Source organism: Pan troglodytes, chromosome 3 (genome assembly GCF_028858775.2).
Source record: "Pan troglodytes isolate AG18354 chromosome 3, NHGRI_mPanTro3-v2.0_pri, whole genome shotgun sequence".
NCBI lineage: Eukaryota > Metazoa > Chordata > Mammalia > Primates > Hominidae > Pan > Pan troglodytes.
In genome coordinates this window covers 189,455,650-189,481,569 of record NC_072401.2, presented here as the reverse complement: position 1 = coordinate 189,481,569, position 25,920 = coordinate 189,455,650, and the positions used below count along the sequence as shown (strand labels likewise).

The 25,920-nt window shown below is 37.5% G+C and overlaps 1 long non-coding RNA gene across 2 annotated transcripts in view; it reads right to left on the bottom strand.

The window, feature by feature from the left end:
* LOC107974514 (uncharacterized) overlaps positions 1-16,432 on the bottom strand; it is a 133,407-nt gene extending 116,975 nt beyond the window's left edge. For both annotated transcript variants that reach the window (XR_010156786.1, XR_010156785.1), the window contains exon 1: positions 16,163-16,432. This is a non-coding gene — a long non-coding RNA (uncharacterized LOC107974514). The remainder of the gene's footprint in view (positions 1-16,162) is intronic.
* Between the last annotated feature and the right edge of the window lie 9,488 nt (positions 16,433-25,920).

Sequence of the window (25,920 nt, the reverse complement as noted above, 5' to 3'; positions counted from 1 at the left end):
GTTCTCATCACACACAGAAAAATAGGTATGTGAGGTAATGCATATCTTAGTTACCTTCATTTAGCTATTTCACAATGGATGCACATTTTAAAACATGATAAATACAATATTTCTCAATTAAAAAATAATGTTAAAAAATAAAAGCTTCTGATAGCAAAAGAAATGATCAAAAGTGAAAAACAACCTATGGAATTATTTGCAAAGCATACATTTCATAAGGAGTTACCATCCAAAATATATAAGGAACTCAGACAACCAAATAGCCAGAAAACAAGTAATCCAATTAAAAAATTGGCAAAGGACCTGCATATACAATACCCAAAAGAAGACATAAATGGCCAAAAGGTATATGAAAAAATTGCTTAACATCATTAATAATCAGAGAAACTCAAAGTAACCCCACAATGAGATATCACCTCATACCTGTTCAAATAGATATTATGAAAAGATAAAAGATAACAAATGTTGGGGAGGATGTAGAAAAGAGAACCTTTCTACACTGTTGGTGGGAATGTAAACTAGCACAGTCATTATAGAAAACAGTATGAAGGTTTCTCAACAAGTTAAAAATAGAACTACTATATGATCCAGCAATTCCACTATTGGGTATAAATTCCAAGAGGAAAAAAATCAGTAAGTCAAAGAGATACCTGGACTCCCATGTCATTACAGCACTATTCACAATAGCCAAGATATGCTCATCAACAGATGAACTGATTTTTTAAAATGTGGTATATATACACAATGGAATACTATTTAGAGTAAAAAAAAGAAAGGAAATCCTGTCATTTGAGATAACATGGATAAGCATTATGCTAATGAAATAAGTCAAACACAGAAAGACAAATACTGCATGATCTCACGTCTATATGTAATCTAAAGAAGTTGAACTCATAGAAGCCAAGAGTAGAACGGTGGTCGCCAGGATGTGGGGGAGGAGAATGAGGAGACAGATGTTGGTCGAAGGGTACCAAGTTTCAGTTAGGATGAATGAGTTCTGGAGATCTATTGTACAGCATATCCACTACAGTTAATCCTGAAGTATTGTATACTTGGAAAAAAACACTTTGTACATGTCCAAAAAAAATTATATGCCAAGAAGTACTGGATAGGTAGATATGTCTAGCATATGAAATCAGCCTGCTAGCTCCACTCAAGTTGTTGTACAGTATCATAAAAAAGCAAACCTACTGCTTGAGCTAAGAGTATACTGATACCAATAGAACTAATTCTCAAAATAAAAGAACCATTAAAACTACACATTGCAGAAAACAGAATTACAGTAAACATTGCAAACCCTGGATTATTCAATACAACTTGATTTGTAGCCGTTTAAGTCATTTTGCTTTGAAAGAAAATGACAATTTTCATAATTTAGGATCTGGTTGGTTTGCAACTATGCTCAGACTTACCAAAAACATGTTGTTGCTTAGGCCCTTTAAAATGTAATGGAAATCATCAGTCTGAGAAGAGGAGGTATGATTGTCCTTACAAAAAATTGCATTTATATCTTCCAGGGTTTCAAAATCTGTAATTACCTTCTCCAACAACTCAGAAATTTGGCTCCAACTTCCTCTATAATCTGACTTCAGTTGATACACCTCATCTTCTTCCCCTTCAACTAGTCTAGCATCTTAACTGTGACAGGGAGTCAATATACAAATCCAATTCCTGCTTCACATCACTGCTTATGTTATAACACACATGATTATGTCGATATACAATGTCTTTTTTAAACCTACTAAAGATTCAGTTTTTACCTATGAAAGATTGTATCTGTTCCACAAGACATATTTTGAAGACTTTTATTACACTTACAATCTATACATCATCATTATCATACCTCTTATATAGTGTGTGTGTGTGTCTGCTTTTTGTTTGGAGGATTGTTTGGTAATACAAAAGTAAAAATGCACAATCCCTTAAATCTACAACAACACTATGTATTTTTTATACATGCATTTCATACACTTATAATACTTATACAATACTTATATATACTTATATAAACTTTGGAAACTTGGAAGCTTGGAAAACAACCTCAGTAGGAGACCAGATAAATTTATTTCCATACTTGGTAGTAGATAGTTTGATGAAATTAGAAAATATGAATAACTGATATTTATCATTAAGGACTTAATATATTAAATTTTTGTTTCTTTCTCTTATTTAATCCTTACAAAAATTTTACTTCAGTTAATGATGTTATTATCCCCGTTTTCTGGGAAAATGTAAATGCATGCTTATAACTACATAAATGGATTATGGAAGGGTAGAGGAGACATGGACACTGGCTGCCCACAGAGAGCACACTCGAATGAGAGAGACATGGCTTTCATTATGTGCTCTTCTGGACTGTTTTAAAAATATTATTTATGTAATTAAATACATGATAATAATAAGAAAACTGCTGGGTTTTTCCCTTTAGTTGGACGCTGAAGTCTCATAGGAAGAAGCAGTGATCTATCAAGTTGTACTGATATATTCAGTGGATCTGCTGCTGAGACGCTGATTTTCACTGGGGACAAAATAAAAACACAAGTGTAGTTTTCATGAATATTAATTCTTAGAAAAAGTAAGCTGTACTCTTTTATTTGGGGACAAAATATTTTACTTATTTCATTTTGCAGTATTGTAGAACAATGCAATGGCTTTAACTAGCCATAAGTGAACTCCTGAGAATTTCATTCCAAGTAGACACTTTAGGAGAATATAAGATCTCTCTCTCACTCTCTGTTTTTTTTTTTTTTTTTTTTGAGACAGAGTCTTGCTCCATCGCACAGGCTGGAGTGCAACGGCACAATCTCGGCTCACTGCAACCTCTGCCGCCCGGGTTCAAGCGATTCTCCCCGCTTAGTCTCGCGAGTAGCTGGGATTACAGACATGCGCCACTATGCCCAGCTAATTTTTGTATTTTTAGTAGAGATGGGGTTTCACCATGTTGGCCAGGCTGGTCTTGAACTCCTGACCTCAGGTGATCCTGCTGCCTCGGCCTCCCAACGTGCTGGGATTACAGGCGCGAGCCACCACGCCTTTTCTTTTGAAGTGATTCTGCCATTGTTCTGATTTTTTTCCTTAAGAATTCACAAAGCACTATGAAATATATATTTGACCTTTTAGAAACTTACACTGTTTAAGAAAAAAGTATTAATGAAACTTGTTAAAAACAGTAAGGGAGACTTTGTTCAAGAGGGTACTTTTGTCATAGATCCAGGACTACTGCAATGGCGCCTTGCAGTGGGGGAGAGAGATTGGGCTCAGTTCTGAAAAAAATAAGAAAAAGTGAGAATTTATAAACAAGGAGCAGTGGAGGGAGCTCGGTGGACGGAAAATTACTAAGAGGAAACATTAGTAGTAAGGGGGATTCTGTGGCCAAAGTGACCTGCCAGGATGCTGGCTGGAGGCAGGCCAGGGCAATCACACATCATCTGGAGGACGGTGGAGGATGAGGAACCTGATCAGATATCCAGGGTGAGCAGACAAGGAGAATGACTAAATTGACTTAGCAAGCTTCTTGCTAAACTTGGACAATGTAGAGACAAGTAAAAAAGTCTAAAAGTTGAGAAATCGTTGAAGAGAGTAAAGTTTGGTCGAGAGGCTCTGTCAATACTTTCTGACACTTGTATATTAAAATACTACACAGTTACTTGTATCACTCAGGGCCATTTGAAAAATCAAAGCTGATGTAAAGTATTGAATTGGAATTAATATTAGTATAAAATATGAGGAATTTATTTAATATAGGACACTTTTTCTTTTTCTTTTTTAGACGGAGTCTCGCTCTGTCGCCCAGGCTGGAGTGCAGTGGCAGGATCTCGGCTCACTGCAAGCTCCGCCTCTCGGGTTCAAACGATTCTCCTGCCTCAGCCTCCCAAGTAGCTAGGATTATAGGTGCCCGCCACCACGCCCAGCTAATTTTTGTATTTTTAGTAGAGATGGGGTTTCACCATCCTGGTCAGGGTGGTCTCGAACTCCTGACCTCGTGATCCTTCCACCTCGGCCTCCCAAAGTGCTTGGGATTACAGGCATGAGCCACCGTGCCCGGCCTAGGACACTATTTTTAAAGGTGTTATAAGACCTTAAGGAGCCACCAGCGGAAGATGAGATTCCTTGCTGCTGGAAGTTGCCCTTGTCCCTAGGGGTTAGAGGTTCAAAGAGAGTAGCTTAAGAGTTGGAGCCGCCAAGCCTGAAGTAGAACTTTGGAGGCCTCACTAGGCAGGGGGACCTTGTGCCTTGTGGGGAGAATATCAGTGGCCAGAGGTGGCACCACAGAAGAGAGAGAAGCGGAGATATGCCAGGATATACCAGGACAACTGACTTTCTGCCAGTGCCTCTCATTGGCTGAAACGAGCCAGCAGTCAATGCACAAGGAATCCTGGGAAGTGTAGTTTGCAGAGATCAGGTCCTCGCAGTCCTCCCACGCAGGGCAGAGCCACGGAGAGGGGGGAACGATTTTTAGATCAAACATATAAATAAACAGCCCCATACTGAAAACTTACCACAGTACACAATAGCACCTTGCAGTTCTTTTTTCTTGTAGTACCACCCTACAGAGGCAGACACTTAACTCTTTCAGCTTTTTCTTCTGTAGTTTTATCCCTATTTCTAAACATGAAATCTATATTGCTATTTATTGATTTTGCATGTTGAAATATTACATATTGATTTTCTATGATGGATATAGACTTAGTTCTCTTATTTGCCCCTCCCTCGTTCTTGCAATAGAATTATCACAATAGAATCATATTATTTTTAATGTAGATTAGCAAGCTGTATTTACACCACTACGTGATGAAAATATTGTTCACTGCTGGGCCAGCTAGCATGCTATGTTTACTCTTTTTATACTGTGTAGATATTTGTTTTGAAGGAGATGCACCTGTTCTTTCACTTGTATAATTCATTCTCACATCCTTAATTCTTTTCTTACTCTTCTTAATTCTTCTTGGCTATGATTCTAAATATCAACTACTTTTCTACTGAGTCTCTCTCTTAACTAGAAAAAACTTTTTGGAGTCTCTTTTCACTTGCTGTGATCTGGACTGGCTGCTCTCGGCTTTAGCTGTGTGCTGTTATCTGTGTGTTGTGTGCTGTTATCTGTGGCTGTGTTCCTAATTTCCTAACTTGGATATACCGTATTCTAGAACTGACTTCTGTTTTCTTAGTTACTTTCTGTTTTCCTTGCCGTAGCAAGGAAATTTTTAAAGGAAGTGTGTATTAAAAGCAGTGCACCTGTAGAATAAAGTATTAACAAAATTTCAAGGTTGAACATTATTTTTTCTTTAAAATTTATCAGGCCTTGTTGTTCCATTGACTTTTAGCAAAAAAAAAAAAAAAAAAAAAAAAAAGGCTTGTGTTGATCCTTCAGCACTATTCAGATTCTCATTCTTTTGTATGTGATTTACGGTTTTTATGGAAAATTTTAGATGCTTCTCTTTAGTGCTGATGCTTTTTAATTTTATATGCCTTAAATAAGCCATTTTCATTTTTCTTCCTGGCCATTAAAAAGGATTTTGAGGACTCAAGTCTTTTAGTTTGGGGAAATTTTCCTGTATTAGTGCTTTTATAACTTTTTCTCCAGCGTTTTTTTCTGTCTCCCCACTCACATGCCATTTTTTCTAGAAAGTGAGTTTCTTGCAATGATTCTCCATGTCTTGTATTTTTCCTTATTTATTTTTTTGATAGATTTCTGAAACTTTTCCTCTTGTATTAGAAGTTTTATTTTGACCATCATTTTTTTTTAATTTTCAAAGACTTTTTTATTGTTCTAGTTGTCACTGTTTTCTAATTGTTCATTTTTCATGGCATTCCTGTTATCAATAGTTTGTTTTTATTTTTCTGATAATTTATACTCATTTTTTCAGTTTTCTTCTACTTCCTGAATTATCTTTCTGTCCCCACATTTTGCTTTATTATTGACTTACTCTTTCATCATGGGATATTTTCTCACATATCTGCTGGTCCTTGTACACTAAGACGCTGATTGGAAACTCTGGGTTGTTTTCTGGAACTCACTCCAGGGAACTCAGGAGGGAGCTGGCCCTTTTCTTTATGTAACCCCTAACGCCAGTATCAGCAGGTCTTTTCTCTGAAGACATCTCTTGATGTCTCCTGAGGAAAATAATTTGAAACTTTGCCTGGAAAATAGATGTAGTCTGAAACTGGGATATCCTCCATGGTGGCAAATCCTTATCTTTGGGAAGTGGATTTATCTTTTGACAATACTCAGAGGTTATTTAATCAAATCTGATAAATTGAGTATATAGTAATTAAACAAAAAGTATGGCTTCATTATAAAATAATGGAACTGACTGACTTGCATAGCTCAAATCTACCTTTATATATCTGCCCAGTGGTGCTGGGTTGCAAACTGTAGGACCGTTTGCCGTCTGCTTCTGCAGCTACAAGTCGCTAGTGGGAGACAGGAAGACAGCAGGCGGAGAGAAGGGAAGCACTCAAGTCAATACAGCCATGGCAGCATTCGGTTTAGTAGTTGACATACCTTTTCTTCCACACTCCCAGAACCATTCCTATCATCTCCAGCTTGGAGATAACAAGCAGCAATGAGGTAGCACCGCCCCTCAGAAATCTGAATCCCAGCTCTGTAGGGTCTCTCCCTGACTCCTCCAAAGAAAAGCCCACTTCTCAGGTGTCTGGGTCACAGCTCTGCTGGGCCTAGTTTCTGAGGTTGTAGGTGGTGATAAGCCCATTCTTTTTCCTTTGTTCCAGTCCTGGAGATGTAAGCTAACCATCCTCTGTCTCCCTTTTTGCCTTTTCGGGTCTACAATAACCTTGGAAACAATTCTCTCTACTAAAATGCTGGTGTGGTTTCTCTTTTCATGGTGGAACTTGAACTGAAATACTCCTGAACTGATCTTAAAACAAGTGCAAAAGATATTAAATGAATAGTGAATAATGACAGCATCACTTGAATAGTACAGAAGAGAAAAGTGAGTGTAGTGTTTTAAACTGCAGGGACCACGTGTGCATCTTGGCTCAGCTACTTGCTATAATGGGAGACTAATAGCTTTGAACATCTGTTTCCACAAAGCTAAAGTAGGGATATTACCTATTTTCTTAGGCAGTTAGCAGCAATAAATGAGACCATAGATATTAAACACTTAAAACAGTGCCTAGCATATAAGTTTAATACATTGTATTTAACATGTTAAACATAAGCGATTACTAAGTTAGAGTGGACATATGTGTTTATCTTGATTAAAAACTAATCAGTTTATGTTCCCTGTATTTCCTGTGAAAATTTCAACAGGACCGGTGTCACTGCTAGTACTCAAAAGTTTTACTTTGTGAACTTTTGGAAAGTTTAGCATTGTGATTGAATTCTGAAAGGGTCTGTCTAGTAAAGTGTCATTCTCATGTGCAATAGGTTCCTGTCTGTCACTTCTGTGCTTCTCCTGTTTTCTCCTATCTTTCATTTCAATAAATTTCCTTTCTTCTCATTCACTTCCCTTTTCTCTGTGAGGCATTTGTATTTTGAAACACTTAATCTGTGTCCAGCATTGAACGAGCAAGTATAAATTATGCTACTTATTGACAACTTCATTGCATGTTATATTTATTTCAAATAATTCTTTTGTGCAATTCACTGCAATAAGCCAATGCCCCGAATCTCTTGCACATTTGATACAGTCACCCTTGACAGTCCCTATCACGTGTTTTCTCATAAGGATGAATAAACTGCATCATATGATAATATTTTGATTTGAGGCATTTCAACATATTTAAAGTTTTAAAAGGGTACATATTATGAGCTTCAATCCTCACAACAAACATATTCTAGAATTATGCATATTTTACAAAAATAGATGCGATGTGGCCGGGCGCTGTGGCTCACGCCTGTAATCCCAGCACTTTGGGAGGCCAAGGCGGGTGGATCACCTGAGGTCAGGAGATTGAGACTAGCCTGACCAACATGGTGAAACCCTGTCTCCACTAAATACAAAAAATTAACCAGGTGTGGTGACGCATGCCTGTAATCCCAGCTACTTGGGAGGCTGAGGCAGGAGAATTGCTTGAACCCGGAAGGTGGAGGTTGCAGTGAGCCTAGATCGTGCCATTGCACTCCAGTCTGCGCAACAAGAGCAAAACTCCGTCTTAAAAAAAAAAAATGTCGATGCAGTGGCATTTTCAGTGCCCTCCTCAAGGTCAGATGTTTTCACTGGTAAAGTCGGGAAACGCGCTGAAGTCTTCTTTATTGCCACATAATGTCATTTGACTCGCTGCTCCATGAACACGCTTAAGATTATGTGACTATGAGGTGTCTTTCCATGGCTATAAAAATTATCGAAGAGACAGCTGAACCATTTTATTTGTGTCCAGTTTCTTTCAGTTTATAAAGTGCTTCAAACGGATATACTACATTTACTATTACATCTTGTTGTCAGACGGAGGGTTGAAGTTGGTGAAACAGCATTCTTGAATTATGTGAGAGACTTTTCTCATGTTGATTTGGAGGACTTGTATGTGCATGTGCATGTGTGTGTGTGTGTGTGTGTGTGCTCATGCATGTTGTGGTTTAGCTGGGGGTTCATGGATAGTGAGGGTTGAGAAGCCCTGTGTTAGAGCATATTGCCAAACGGGGACTTGCAATTTCCTTACCTAAAAATATTTTCAAACTAGGGTATTACTCTGCCTAAAATTAGTTAAAACAATCTTGAGTAAAGTTAGAGAAACCAGTTTATGTAAAAATAATTTCAGACGCACATACGTATCTTAGTATTTAATCTGCTTTAATATTGCTGCCATATGAGGGCTTCAGAGCAAATTTCCAAGATCACATGTTCGTTAAAATGATTTTTCCTACTAATTTTATCTTTTTTTTTTTTTTTTGAGACTCTGTCACTGAGGCTGGAGTGCAGTGGTGCGATCTCGGCTCACTGCAACCTCCACCTCCCAGGTTCAAGCGATTATCCTGCCTCAGCTTCCTGAGTAGCTGGGACTACAAGTGTGTGCCACCACACCCGGCTAATTTTTTATATTTTTAGTAGAGATGGAGTTTCACCGTGTTAGCTAGGATGGTCTCAATCTCCTGACTTCATGATCCACCTGCCTTGGCCTTCCAAAGTGCTGGGATTACAGGCGTGAGCCACTGCGCCTGGCCCCAATTTTATCATTTCTTTAAAGAGCAAAATTAACAACAAAATTAATAGGATAATATAATGCCATTTATGAAGCAGTGCATTACAGTGTGTCTTAATCCATTTGTTCTACTATAATGAAATACCTGGACTGGATAACTTCTAAGCAACAGAAATTTATTTCTCACTGTTCTGGAGGCTGGGAAGTTCAAGTTCAAGGCACCAGCAGGTTTGGTGTTTGGTTTGGTCCCGGTTTCTGTTTCAAGGATGGCACCTCCTGTGCTGTGTACTCACAAGGCAAAAGGCAAAAGGCAAAAAGGCAAAAATAGGCCTAGCTAGTTATCTTCAGCTTTTGTATGAGGTCACTAATTCATGAGAGTGGAGCCCTCTTAGCTTAATCACCTCCTAAAGGACCTAATTCTTAATATAGTTGCTTTGGGGATTAAGTTTCGATATGAATTTTAGAGGAGGCACAAACATTTAACCTGTTGCATTCTGCTCTTGACCCTCCCCTCAAATTTGTGTCCTTCTTATGTAAAAAACACATGAATTTCATCCCAATAACCCCAAAGTCTTAACTCATGCCAGATTCAACCTTAAAGTCTAAATTCAAATCTCAACTAGATCAGATATGGGTGAGACTCAATTTGCTTTTCAACTATGAGCCTGTAAAGTTAAACAGTTGTATGCTCCCAAAACACAATCCTAAGCAAGTCCAAAATGCAACAAGTCAAACAATATTCAATCTTTGACTCTATGCCCTGCCCGCTGGACACACTAGAACAGAGTTTGGACCTCCAAGTCACTGGGGGACCCCACCTCCACTGATTTGCTTGGTGTAGCCCACACAGCAGCTTTCAGGGGATGGAGTCAGGTGCCTGCAGCTCTCGCAGGCTGGCGTTGCTTTACTGGTGCCTCTACAGTTATGGTGTCTTGGAGATGACCCCATCCCCACAGCTCCACCAGACATTGCCCTAATGGGAGCTCTCTATGGTGGCTTTGACTCTATGGCTGTGTTGGGCATTGCCCTCATGGGGGGCTGTCTGCAGTGGGCCTGCCTGTGAGTGTAGTGTTTTAAACTGTGGCCTTTGAAGTTTAAAACACTGGGCCCCAGAGCTGTCTGAGCCATTCTTTGAAATCTAGGTAGAGGTATCCATGCCTCCATGGCTCTTGCAATCTGTGTGCTTGTAGACTTAGCACCATGGAGATGTCACCATTTACTGCTTGTGCCCTCTGAGGCAACAGCCTGAGCCACACCTGGGCCCACTTGAGCCATAGCTGGGGTGACCAAGGAGCACTGCACTGAAATGCAAGGAACATAGACTTGAGGCAATCCCAGTCAGTGAGGCCACACTGGGCCCTTCTTTTGAAACAGTTCAACCCTCAAGGCCCTGGCATGCTGGGCCTATGATGAGTAGGGCAGCCACAAAGAATTCAGAAATGCTTTGGGGTGACTATTTCATTGTTCTGATGAATAGTGCCTGGCCTTCTTCTACCCATACCAACCTCTTTACCAAATGCTCCCTTAGCCACACCCTTGGTGTTTTCTCCCAAACATGCTTTTTTATTTTTTACCATCTGGCTGTGCCCAAAATTTTCAAATCTTTAAGTTCTGTTTCCCTTTTGATTATAGATTTCAGCTCTGATCAGATTTCAGGTTTCTCCTTTCTTGCACTTTACTATAAGCAGTCAAGAGAAGCTATATGACACCCTCAATGCTTTGTTTAGATATTTCGTTCACAAAATGTCCCAGCTTATCACTTCTAAGTTGTGCCTTTCATAAAACACTAGGACACAGACACAATTCAGCCATGTTCTTTGCCATTTTATAACTAGGATGCTTTTCTTCCAGTTTCTCATAAGACATTCCTCATCTCCACCTAAGAACACATCAGAACAGCCTTACTGTCCACATTTCTACCAGCATTCTCACCATGACCACGTATGTAATATCTAAGAAGATTGAGGCTCTATCTACAGCTCTTCTCTTCTCAACTCCCATCAGAATCACCCTTAATGCACTGTTCATGGCAATCTAATCTTTTTCTAGCATGCACCTCCAAATTCTTCCAGGCTGTACCCATTACTCAGTTTCAAAGGCACTTTCACATTTTGAGGTATTTTTATAGCAACACCCATTTCTGGTGGTACCAATTTGTCTTAGTTTTTTTGTGTTGTTATAAAAAAATACCACAGAGTGAGTAATTTATAAACAATGGAAATTGATTTCTCATAGTTCTGAAAACAGAGAAGTCCAAGATCAAGGGGCTGGCAGGTTCAGTGTCTAGTGAGGGCCCTGTCTTTGCTCCCAGGATGGCGCCTTATATGTTGCATTCTCCAGAGGAGCAAACACTGTATATTCACATGCCAGAAGGGAGGGAAAGGCAAAAAAGTACAAAAGAGGGCTAGTTAGTTCTCTCCAGCCCTTTCTTCATGAGGGCAGAGGCCTCATGGTCTGATTATTTCCTAAGGGCCAGCCTTTTGATACAGTTGTGTTGAGAATTAAGTTTCACCATGGACTTTGGAGGAGATACAATACCGCTTTATTCTAAGTGAGGTAGAGAAGTACCACTTTATTGTAAGTTAAACAAGTTAGGCTAAAGTCTTGTCTCTGTAATTTATTAGTTTTTGCCCCTTGGAAGCCACTTGCTTTCTAGTATCTTATCACATTCATAAAATGAGATGAATTAATGAAGTAGAGTTTAAATATCTACCCATATCAATTCTCTAATTTCTGAAGTTTTAAAAATATATGTCTTTCAACTACCAAATCAGTTCAAAGACATGCATAGTCATAACCACCAAAACTCCATTACAAGTTGCAGGATATAAAAATCAGCATTCCAAAATAAGTAGCATTTAGATGTGGCAACAGCAAACAATCTAGAAAAGAAATCAAGAAACTAATCCCATTTACAATAGCTAAGAAGAATATAAAATACCTAGGAATCAACTTAACCAAAGATATGAAAGATCTGTACAAGGAAAACTATCAAACGCTGATAAAAGACACTGCAGAGGACACAAAATAATGAAAGGATATGTCATGCTTTTGCACTGAAAGAATTAGTATTGATAAAATGACAACACTACCCTAAAATGTAGATTCAATGGAAGCCCCATGAAAATACCAATGACATTCTTCAAAAAAACTAGAAAAAACTATCCTAAAATTTATATGGAACTACAAAAGAACCAAACTGAAGGCATCACACAATTTGACTTCAAAATATACCACAAAGTTGTAGTAACCAAATCAGTGTAATACTGGCATAAAAGCAGACACACAGATCAACAGAACAGAATAGAGAACCCAAATATAAATCCACATATTTACAGCCAACCCATTTTTGACAATGGTGCCAAGAAGACACAATGGGGAAAGATGAGTCTTTTCAATAAACGGTCCCGGGAAAACTGGATATCCATACGCAGAACAATGAAACTAGACTCTTAGCCCTTGCCATATGCAAAAATCAAATTAAAATGGATTGAAGACTTAAATTTAATATCTGAAACCATGTAACTACCGAGAAAAACATGGGGAAATGCTACAGAACATAGGTCAGGAAAAATATTTTTTGTGTAAGATTTCAAAAAACACAGGCAACCAAAGCAAAAATAGACAAATCAGATAATATTAAGCTAAAAACTTCTGCACGGCAAAGGAAACAATAAAAAAAGTGAAGAGACAACCCACAGAGTGGGAGAAAACATTTACAAACTATCAATCTGACAGGAATTAATAACCAGAATATAGGAGCTCAAACAACTCAATAGCAAGAAAATAAATAATCTGATTTTTAAAATGGGCAAAAGATCTGAATAGACATTTCTTAAAACAAGACATGCAAATGATCAACAGGTATATGAAAAAATACTCAACATTACTCACCGTCAGAGAATTACAAATCAAAACTACAAGGAGTTACTCTAGCTAAAATAACTTTTATCAAAAAGACAGGTAATAATAAATGTTGGTGAGGATGTGGAGAAAGGGGAACCCCCATATGCTGTTCGTGGGAATGTAAATTAATAAAACCACTATGGAGAACAGTATGGAGGGTCCTAAACAAACTAAAAATAGAACTACCATATGATTCAGCAATGCCACTACTGGGTATATACTCAAAAGAAAGGAAATTAGTATATCGAAGAGACATCTGCACTCCTGTATTTACTGCACCACTATTCACAATAGCCAAGATATGGAATCAACCTAAGTGTCCATCATTGGATGAATGGATAAAGAAAATGTGACACACACACACACACACACAATGGAGTATTATTCATCCATAAAACAGAATGAAGTTCTGTCATTTGCAGTAACATGAACAGAACTGGATGCCATTATGTTAAGTGAAATAAGCCAAGCACAGCAAGACAAATATTGAATGCTGTCACTCATATGTGGGAGCTAAAAAGATATCATGAAGATAAAAAGTAGACTGGTGATTACCAGAGGCTACCAAGGGTTGGGGGAAAGGGGAGCTAAAGAGAGGTTGATTAATGGGTACGAATATACATTATAATAGAAGAAATAAGACCTAGTATTTGATGTATCAGTAGGATAGCTATAGTTAACATTAATCTATTGTACATTTCAAAATAGCTAGAAGATAATAACTTTAGTGTTTCTAACATAAAGAAAAGATGAATATTTAAGATGATGGATATTCCAATTATCCTTATTTGATTATATGAATGTAACACATTATCGCATGTACCCCGAAAATATTTACATCTATTATATGTCAAGTTAAAAAACTACATTTCATACACATGCATACACAGATACACACAGACACGCAGACACATTTGAGTGATTATATGGTTTCAGGTAAGTTAAATGAATAGATTCTAATTTATTTATTATATGTATTTTATATTACATAAAATATATATTGTGTATATATATATAGTTCTATCTATCCATATCTGTATATACACACAAATTAGCCCAATCAGATTAGCTAAAGTGAGGCTCTTTGAATTCTAACAAATAAGCAAGGGGTTTAACCTGTTCCCTTGATCTGTTGGTCTAGAGTCTATTTACAGAGCTGTTATTACTGGTTTTTGCTTAGAGAGAATAAAGAAATAACTTTTTTATGTTTTGATGTTAAATCAATGTAGGATAAATGTATACATAGCATTCTATATATATATATATATGTATATATTGCTATATGCCAGATGAACTGATGACTTTTCCACATATGGAAGAATTTCTTAAGATCATGTTTAACTAACAATTTCCCTCCCTTTCTTTCCCTAACTGCATGCCTGAATATAGGTAATATACATATAAAATATCTGTGATATATATACATTTTAATATTTAATATAAATTATTTAAATTAAATCATTTATTTGTACTTTAAAAATTATTCTATTAAACATCAATAGAATATCATGCCTTTGTAAGAGTCAATATAACAGACTGTTACACTGTGACAAATATCATCTTTGTGGTAGGGCTAACAGAATAGAGCCACATTAAAAGGTAAAATAAACATGTTTAGTTAATATAATAACCTACATAATCAGAAAGCAAATTTTTTATCATGAATTATTCACACCTTTTATCTAAATATTATTTTGATACGGACATTTTGAATACTCTCTTTTGCAAGCAAGAATTGAAGACTCGGAAAGGGGTCAGAAAGGACTTAAATTAGGATCAGTGGCCCCAATTTGGTCTATTCCCAGTGGTCCATGAGGAATAATCAGATGTGATAAAAAGTAGAATTCAATAGAGAGCTCTGAACTCATATGTACAGAACAAGATAAGACTCCGTTTAGACCACCGTATTAGTTTATCTCTCAAGTTCTGAAATCACTTTGGTAGAACTGCTTGACGTCAATATCAAATCAAATGCATTTATGAACACTATGTTTGTTCAGCTGCTTCCAATCTATTTCTTATTATATCTTTACTAGCCCTAAGTATACACAATTAAAAGCTTTAAGTAATGACAGAATAAATTGTCATGCTATTAAGATGCCTTATTTATTTGTATTTGGAAAACTTCAAACTAGATATGTTAAAATATGATTTGTTTCTTGACAAAATTCTGTATAACTAGAGGTATGGTTGAAGTAACTTGCTGTAAAATATCCCAAAACTGCATTTTAAATATATTTTCTTTAAAAATATTATTTCTGCATAATTTTTTATAATCATTCTTTTGCTTTTTAAAATATTTTGTCATGTTCTTGTCTCATATAATATGGATAGGAGACTGATTCCTTAAACACATGAAAGACAGTTAATTTAATTGCTAATACTTCTTGATAAAAATCAGTGCCCAGTTAAAGTCCACGTATACCCTGAAAATAACATCTTCATAATTTCTTTCTAGTCATAACATCTCAATTCTCTACAAGATTTTTTGGTTAATGTTTTGTACTTAACCCAAGGTTAATGTTACTACCTTTGCCACTAAATGTGGGCTAAATGCTATGATCCTAAATGTACTAGAAAGCAGCTAATTGAGCCAAAATACAAATTTGAATTCCATCATAAGGACTTGAATTTTGTGTTGTTCTAATTTGTATTCAGGCTCAAAGTTTCCAAAGAGGGCAAGAAAAGTATTATATGAAAAAGACGATTATTGAAAAGCAGACTTAAGAATGCTTCTAGACTTCTAAAGTAAGCTGATTTCTTTCCTACTCAATTGTATTAGAAATCATTTGTGTGAAATATTTCTGTATCCCAACAGTCAAGGGAAGAAGGAGGAGAAAAAAAATCATGGAAAACTAACTTAGAACATTTAGTAGGAGGAAGGTTCCTCAGAGAAAATTGTGTGTAAAGTGCGAGACAGCGCAGGAAGAAAAAGTCACAGAGAGCTGTTCAGGGAAGATTGGAAACTTGGAGTCTGAGACATTATTAGCAGCGGCGAATCGGTGCAGGTCTGCGGCAACCTCAGCCCTAGCCTCCTCAGAAGAAAGAATACGACTGAGGCGCGTAAGACACAGAGAGAAACCGAGGCGAGTTTTAGAGCAGGAGTGAAAGTTCATTAAAAAGCTTCAGAGCAGGAACGAAAGGAAGCAAAGCTCACTTGCAAGAGGGCCGCGCGGGTGACTTGAGGGATGAAGTGCACGGTGTGACGTTGGCATGCTTCCGGGGTCCTGCGTCTCTTCTTCCCTGATTCTGCCCTTGGGGTGGGCTGTCTGCCTGTGCAGTTGCCTGCCCGCTCTTGGAGGTGCCACACGTGCAGTGTGTTTACCGGAGCTGTATGTATGCTCATTTGAAGCGTTCTTCCCGTACCAGTCAAATGTCCGTGCAAGGTCATCGACCAGTTAAACTCCGCCATTTTGCCTCTTAATGCGCATGCTTGAGCCCACTTGCGCAACTCCTGAGACCTTACTGGGAAGCTGATCACCAGTTTCAGGTGTTTCTATCTCCTGGGAGACTGCCTTTCCACGGCACTGGCTGTAACCAATTATTTTTTTAGAGAGACAGTTTAACAACTGCCTGACCATCATCTAATGGTAACCTGACATTTCTGTTGGGATGGAAGGGCTCTCTTGCCCTGCTCATGTAGGCCTGACTACCTACTGTAACAAAGTATTTAAAAGATATTTTGAGAAATGTATAAAGAAAAACAGCAAGAATTACTTTCTGTAGAGCAAGTTTCCTGTTTGTTTGGATGACGATGGAGGAGGACAAGCATCACGCTGCAGACCTTGGCAGCATCCCAGGCCCAAGGGGGATGGTATGATGCTGCACGCCATCACCACTCAAGACTCCCCTTATCACCAGTATTTCCTCCTTGCCTCCCAAGATATCACCATGGCAATTGTTGAATTTCTCATTACAGAAAGCCAGGCTTGCATAAATATTGTATGTGGCTATTATTGGCAGACACACTGTCAGTTTTTTAGGAAATATGGAAATTCTGTAATTTGAGGTGATTCATTATTTATCTTTTTTCTAATTTTAATGAATATAAGTATCTCTTATTCATTAAAAATAAAACAACAAAAATATCCATCTAGCCATTATCCTTCTGATCGATCAGTCCCATTAGGCTAACATCCAAGCAGGGCACCAGATAGCACCTTAATTCTTCAGAGAACGTCATCACAGAAATTCTTTGCTTCTGGAAATCATTAATTTCATTTTATGGATATGAGGATTTTTTTTTCTAGATTGAAGTAGATTAATATTCTTTTCATTCATCTCATTCAAGGAATTCTTAATAATAAAGCAGAACTAAATGGCACATATTAAACATCAATTATTGAATCTCGGAAGGAGATAGTACCAAGGCAAGTTTGCAGAGTAAGTGGAGAGTGGTTCTTTGATCTCATTGTAGGAGTCACAGTCGGTATTTTGTTTTATTTGCCAGTAACTGCATAGCTATATGTTCCATGTGGATGCTCATTACTTAGATGACCTCATGACTTAGATGACAGAATCTCTGGGGATTGACACCTGTGCCCAGGTCTCACTGTTTAGGGAGCCACCTGGTGCTCTATGATGCCACTACTTGGTGGACTTTACAGCACCCAGTCACTCACAACTAAATCCAAACTTCTTGTACTGACATTTTGATGATTAAGGAAGGAAAACTTATAAAGATGGCTTGGTGATTGGAAAATATTTCATGTGGTTGTAAATAAAGTACACAATTTTAAAATAAGTGGTGTTCAGTTCTTCTTCAATTGTTCTTACTTACCATATGTACCATATATAAAGCAATGGCTTTTTTTCTCAAAAATTGCCTTCATGAAAGAGGGCTACCCTTGTCCTTAAGAGGCCTCTTGGGTAATACATCAGGTAAAATTACCATTTCTACACAAATTCTTTGGTTTCTGAGAACTTAGAAGAACAAAGTGCTAAACCCGAACATCCAAGTAGAATCTTCTTCAAAGAGAACAGTGCCCGGATCTCTTGATTTGCGCCTCCTCTCCTCACACTCATTTTACACAAGGGCTCATCTGGCTCCGTGAGTATCAGGGCACATTTTTCTTATTCTATATTCCTTTTCACATAACATTTTTCTAATTTTTTTTGTATTTTCAATCAACTTAGAAGTAAAAATTATGTGCTGTGGAAAATTAAATAACGTATCTAACATCATTGTTATGATGATGACAATAGTGTTGTCACTGAAGCGTGTGGAGTTTGAATGAGAGTAGAAAACAGCAACATTTCTAAAAAAATCTTTAGTTTTCTAGAGCTGTGTTATCTGGTTCAGTAGCCACTAGCCACACCAACCAATTTAAACTTAAATTAGTTAAGATTAAATTAATTTACAAATTCAGTTCCTCGGTTGTACTAGCCGTATTTCAAGTGGGCACACATGCCCACCAGCCGTATGTGACCGGTGGCTCCCGTATTAGAGTAAATGTGGAACATTTCTGTCATCACAGAAAGTTCTCCCAAACAATGCTGTACCAGAATATGTAATTTTAAATGTCTGGGTAACTGAAATGATTAATATTGTAAATTGACATTTGTCACTTTCATTTAAAGGCTTCTATTTCAAGTTGATCAAAACAGTTTGTGATAAAATGGGGAATTACCTTACATTTAAAGATCATTTTATATTTGGGTACAGATGGTAATATATTTAAAATACGTTGACCGTATTTCTCTTAAGTCAATGCCGTAAACGCTCAGTGCAGTTTCTTAATTTGGGGACATGGCTAATATTGACAATAAATTTTAAAAATAAAGTATTAGAGTCACTGATTCTAAGGTACCGAATATAAGATTTTATATTTAATGAAAGCTTCACAACTTTCATAATCCCTGATTTCATTTCATCATGATATTTACTAGTGTACACTTCTATTTTACAGGAGATTCCAGGGGCACCAAATGACATGTTATATGACAATGTAATATAGAATAGTAAAATTTCTATTTAAGAAAGAGCAAGAATTGTATTCCCTTTAAAATATTTTTTCCCCAAACCTGATAAGCAACCTTTGTAGGATTAGAGGCTTACCAGCTGATGCAGAGCACAGCTCTTAATGAAGTTTAGAGAAAAAAAATCTGTGACTGGTTTCTAAATTTAAAAATACAGACCTGCCTAGTGTTCTACTTAGAAGTCCAGGAAGTTTTCTGCAAGTAAATGTCTTTGGTTATGTGGATTTTTTAAAGGAATGTTATCAACAGCCTTTCACTGCCATTAAATTTTGATTTACTATGTGTGTGAAAAGTACCATGATTCATTTTCAGGGTTCTCACTATCTCCCTCTGAATCTGAACCATTTAGCTGCATTTCTCTCCCCCACTTTCTAAATTTAGAAAGGATAAAATTTCCCCAGTGAAATCTTCAGAGAGAACAGCCTTCACTACGGAAGTCATGAGCACTTCCTCCTCAGGGTGCCACTCAGAGGTGTGGGAGAAAGAAGGCTGAGGAAGAAGTAACATCTCACGTTCTCACGCAGGCACAGTGAGGGCACTCTAAAGATGCGTATTGATTGATCTAATATTAAGGGAGCCCCAACCATCGCGCCGTGCACTGTGTAGGCTCCACCTGAAACAGTCGACCAGCAGAAGGTTTCCATAAGCCCTTGGAATTACTGTCAAGTGAGGGAGACAATTTAATTGTCCCATGAACACAATTCAAGGAAATTCATTAAATGACTTTTTAAAAATATTTATTGAAAATATTTTAAAGGACGTGTAATTCTTGCTCTTTTTTAAATAGAAATTTTACTATTGTATGCCCCGTTCTTCTAGATTCTGAGATACAGCAATAAACAAGGCAGAAAGGATCCTTCCCTCACTGAACATATATGTTCTAGCAAGGACAAGCGAGCATATGCAAGAATCAAACAAATAAATAAACAAAAGGTAAAGTCTGGAGAAGGGTCATGAAAGAAATGATCTCTAGACGGATGAGAGGATGTCACAGAGGCTTCTGACTTAGTTGGAGGGTTAAGGGAAGTCTTTTGTAAGGAAGCAATCCTTGAGGTGCACTTTTTCCTTTTTTTTTTTTTTTTGAGGAGTCTCACTCTTGTCACCCAGGCTGGAGTGCAATGGCGTGATCTTGGCTCACTGCCACCTCTACCTCCTGGGTTCAAGCGATTCTCCTGCCTCAGCCTCCTGAGTAGCTGAGATTACGTGCATCCACCACCATATCCAGCTATTTTTTTTTTTTTTTTTTTGTATTTTTAGTAGAGACAGGGTTTCTCCATAGTGGCCAGGCTGGTCTCGAACTCCGACCTCAGGTGATCCACCAGCCTGAGCCTCCCAAAGGGCTGGGATTACAGGCATGAGCGACCGTGCCTGGCCATTGAGCTGCACTTTGAATGTTATCTATGGTCAGGTAGGCTGAGGAAGCAGGAAGGGAGGAAGGAAGATTCAGAGGAAAAACATCCTGGTAGAGTTTACATTGTATTGTACGGATTTTCCTAAAAAAGAAGATTAAAAAGGGCAAAAGGTAATTGGGAGGAGATGAGAGAAACTGTGAGGTAAGAGAAGATAAAGACACAGGAAGAGTGGCTGAAGGGACAGTGGAGAGGTAAGCAGAGGACAGGACATGTGAAATCAGGAAGGTGAAGTTAGGGAGTTGGGATTTGGACCTTTCCATGCACAGTGACGGTTTCCAGCAGCGCAGTGTGTAGGAGTGGGTTTGGATGTGCTGCAGCAGCGTGACATGTGGAGATGAGTCAGGAAGCTTTGGGACACCAGATGAGAAATGGCAGCTTCAATTAGGGTGGGATTTTAAAGTTATTTTCAAGTTTGAGTAGTTTGCTGAATTGTATCTCTGGACTGGGAAGTGTTAAGCCTCAGAGAAAGCCAACTTATTTTGGAGTAGGACTTGAGCACTGGCACGTGGGAGGACTGTCACCTTTGGGAGAGTCCAAAGATGACCAAAGAAGATGACCAAAAACAGCAAATAATTAAAAAATCAAATAAGAAGATAACCAAAAACAGCAAATAATTAAAATATCAAATAAGATAGCATTGGTTTTGAAGCCTATGGCCTGTGAGGTATTAACAATAAAAGCCAACAATAGCCATCTTTCCTTGATCTTTTCCGTAGAATCTGGAGTCGTACTGAGCACCTTTCACACGTTATTTTATTCAATCCTCACTGTTACTTTATGAGGAAGGTATTATTTATCTTTATGTGAGGAAACCTAGCAAGGCACAGGGAAGTTAGTTAATGATGTTAAAGTCACATAACCTGGGAGGACGTTTTATAAAACAAGGAGAAAAATACTTTGAATGTAAGAAAGGTTCTTTGGAAGCTTGCGTGGGGATGCATAGTTTTAAAGGCAAGGAGGTTTTTACAGGAGGCAGGTGATTGCATGAGCGAGGCCAGAAGATTCAGAAGAAGATCACGCCTCGTGGAACTCAGACATTTCTTGTAATGAGGAATTGCTGCTCCTGATAGCAAATAGGGTTTTTGTTTGTTTTGTGCATGTGAGGGAAGCTCAGTGTTTTTAATACACTAGGAGAGAACTCAGAGAGGTGTACAATATTGAAGGCTGGAGAGAAGGTAAAGATGTGGGTAAGAGAAAAAGGCCTATCAGAATTGAGATAAGAGGGAAGGAGAATGGGCGGCAACAGACCAAGGCCTGGCTCTGACCGGCAGGATCTTTCCAGGGAAGATGCAAGGGGGCCACCCCGAGTAACGAGAAGGAATCCCTGAAGGAGACAAAGGCGTTTTTCAGGGAGTAGCTTCTTTCCGGTATTCACTCAGGCCAGCGCTCCACGGAGAACCCAGCCTAACAGAAGGCAGGAGAACTGCACCATGTCGCTGGAATGGAAGAAGCAAATGGAGCGTGTCTGTGCATGTGGCTTAGTGTGGCATCCTGTGAAATGCGATGTTGATGAAAGCCCCGGGAGTTTTAGGCCTGTACCTGAATCGCAGAGTGAGACACGTGATTCAAATACATGACTTTTTCTACCCTATTCTGAACAAGTTATTTGAAAAGTACTTAAAAAATAATAAATCACGAAATGACCAAGACATTATTCTTGTCAACTGGAAACATGGTAATGGATATTTCCTTAATTAAAGGTGATAAATAAACAGATTATTTCATATTTTCAAAGACTCTTCAATGAGTTTAATCCAGAGTTTCAACTGAACAAAAGGAGAGCTAGGTGCATGATAAAGTATGCTTTTTTAATTCTTTGATAATGCAGGTAAATGGAATTTGGTGGATTTTTAATATTGAACATATAAAATATAAAGAAAACTAGAAAAGGTGATAACTAAATTCAAAATAACGCATAGTCTAATGTCCTTGCATAGTTTCAAACATGCTTCCTTTTGGCAAGTTATTTCCTGCCTTTCCCTCATCTTTTCTTTTCCTTCCTTCTTTCCTCTCTCTCTTTCTTTCTCTCTGTCTTTTTAATTCTCTCTCTTTTTCCTTATTCTTAAGATTTATGCTACCAGTTTCTAATAAATGCCATACATATAAGAAGCAGTGCTACCTAATACATTTCCCATAATAATTTTATGGGAAATCAGAAGTTGAGACTGGTCTCCTTAAAGCAAAATAACACATGATATCACATAATAAAATACTTAATATTTTTATCAATGTATCTTCACAGCATTTCCACAAAAAGGTAAGCAGAATAGAAAAATTACCTCAATACTTCTGCTAAAATGAAGGGCAAGCATTACAATAATATATTGATAATGTTTTAGAAATTTAAATTAATGATAATTTTAATTTTGTCTAATATTAATCTTTATAGGGCTTATATGTTGATGACTATGCTATCTTTAGGTAATATAAGGTGAATAGATAAGAAAAAAATCTGAACATAACAAAGGTGTGACCATCCCATGGCCGACTACTTTGTCAGTTTGATGGGCCAGGGTATCCTGCTTCCCAGGGCACGAGATCTGGGTGGCCCAGGGGTACTTAACTCTCAGAGACTATTCTGAATCCCTTTGGCGACTGCAACTTCTTAGAGGTAGTTAGATTTACTTGGAACCTAAGTAAAGATTGTAAATCTTCCTTAACTTGAATTAGATTCTCAGTTCTTGCACAAAGCAAACTCGTTACTCAAGTCATCTTAAAACCATCTCTAATAGTGCAGAGTCCTGAAAACCAAGGATGACCTGGCCTCAGTGTTTATACATAAGCCCTCAAGGGGTAATCCAGATGACACAGAGACCTGAAATGAATCTCCATTAGCCTTTGGAGGCCCCATAGAGAATGTGAAGTAAAGTGGAGAGAGATTTTTCTTGTCTTTTCCCTGTGTCTCTATTTATACTAGAGTTTATTGTAGACCGTGAAATATCATAGATGTCTCACACAGCTGCATGAGACTTGAAGATTAATAACAGATAGCATGTTGAACATTATGTTGAGTGTTTTGCAAGCATTATCTAATTTAATCCCATTGCATTCCATAAGCAGATACTATCATCATCCATACTTAAGGAGGAAATTGAGGCTTAGGTTAAATAACTCGCTGATGAGATTATATAACCAAACATCTTTTACTTATAGATGGAGATTGTGAAATATACAGATGACAGTTAACCTGCTTATGGTAGACCGTATTATTGTTAATTCTTTGCTCCTTCCATCTGCCATGTGACTTTGTGGAATCACAGAGTGGGTGAGATATATTTCACCTTCCCATTGATGTTGGCTTTAGTCCCATAACTTCATCCAACCAATAGAAATTCAGCAAAGGTATATGAGAAGAGCATGCCTCAGTAGCTACCTCCATGGAGCTTTAGCCCCCAAATGAGACAAATGGGTCAGCCCTGCAGCCTAGACCCCAGAGTCAAGCCCTGGCAACCTGCATCCTCAATTAGAGTTGCCCTAATTGGTCTGCAGAACTTGGAGCCCCCACTCCAAAAATTAATGTTCTTCAGTGTCGACCACTGAGATCAGAGTGATTTGATCAGCAGTATTATTGCAGCAATAACTTAATAATGCACTGTCCTTGGTAACAACATATTTTAGATAAATTAATCCTGGAGAAAATGAAAAGACAAGTTAGAAAACCTGAGAGTTATCAAGTGAAAAGGCAAAGGGGAAAGAAAACCAATGACCCCAGGTCCATTTAGCTGGAACCAGGAGCACTTTTCTTTAAAAAAAATCATAAAAACCACATATAAGCAATAACAAAATTTGAATAATTGCAAAAATACTCAGGTATAATCACTCTTTCAAAATACTGCTAACATTTTTGTACATTTTATATATCATATTTCAAATGAACAAACCAATTTTACCTAGTAGCAATGACCTTGTATATGTAATTTAATATCCATGATTTTCCACTTATAACTTTACACTATTTCTAGAATCGTAAAATTATAATTTTAATGGATGCTATATTGAGTTAATCATAATTTACAATTTATTTCCTGAGAATATATTTTAGCTTGTTCTGCACTACATTTACTGATTTAAAGAATATAGAGACTTTTACCTTATATTGCCAAATTGCTTTCTAAAATGGTTATAAAAATTTAGGCTGCCACCAAGAATATGTGAAAGCAATCCTACTTTACTGCGGTTTTACCATCTAAAATTTTTCATATTTATTTAGTTTCCACACTGTATCACATTTTAAAAATGTTTTTATTTTTAATTTTTGTTGTTATATAGTAAGTGTATATATTTATGGGTTACATGAGATATTTTGATACAACCATGCAGTCAGTAATAATCACAGCAGGGTAAATGGTGTATCCATCACCAGAAGCATTTATCTTTTGTGTTAGGAACAATCCAATTATACTCTTAGCTATTTTTAAATGTACAATTAAATTATTTTTTACTATAGTCACCCTGTATTGCTAGCAAATACTAGGTCTTATTCATACTTCTAACTTCTTCTTTGGACACACTGACCATCCTCACTTCCTCCCCACCGCCCCCACTACCCTTCCCAGCCTCTGTAACCATCCTTCTACTCTCAATCTCCATGAATTTAATCGTTTCATTTTTAGCTCCCACAAATAAGTGAGAATATGTTTGTCTTTCTATGCCTAGGGTATTTCACTTAACATAATGACCTCCATTTCCACTCATGTTGTCAAATGACTAGATCTCATTCTTCTTTACAGCTGAGTAGTATTCCATTGTATACATGTACCACATTTTCTTTATCCACTCATCTATCGATGGACATTTAGGTTGCTTCCAAATCTTGGCTATTGTGAACAGTGCTGCAATAAATGTGGGAGTGCAGGTATCTCTTTGATATACTGATTTTCTTTCTTTTGGGTATATACCTAGGTGTGGAATTGGTGGACCATATGGTAGCTGTATTTTTAGTTTTTTTATGATCCTCCAAACTGTTTTCCATAGTGGTTCTACTAATTTACATTCCCACCAACAGTGTATGAGGATTCCCTCTTCTCTGCATTCTCACTAGCATTTGTTATTGCCTGTCTTTTGGATAAAAGCCATTTTAACTGAGATTAGATATCTCATTGTAGTTTTGATTTGCATTTCTCTGATGATCAATATGTTCAGCACCTTTCCATATACCTGTTTGCCATTTGTATGTCTTACAAATGTCTATTCAGATCTTTTCCCCATTTTTAATCAGAGTGTTAGACGTTTTCCTATAGAGTTGTTTTAGCTTTTTATATATTCTAGCTATTAATCCCTTGTCAGATGAGTAATTTGCAAACACCTTCTTCAATTCTATGGATTGTCTCTTCACTTTATTGATTGTTTCCTTTACTGTGCAGAGGCATTTTAACTTGATGTGATCCCATTTGCCCATTTTTGCTTTGGTTGCCTGTGCTTATGGAATATTACTGAAGAAATATTTGCCCCGTTCAAGGTCCTGGAGAGTTTCTCCAATGTTTTCTCTTAGTAGTTTTATGGTTTGAGGTTTTAGATTTCAGTT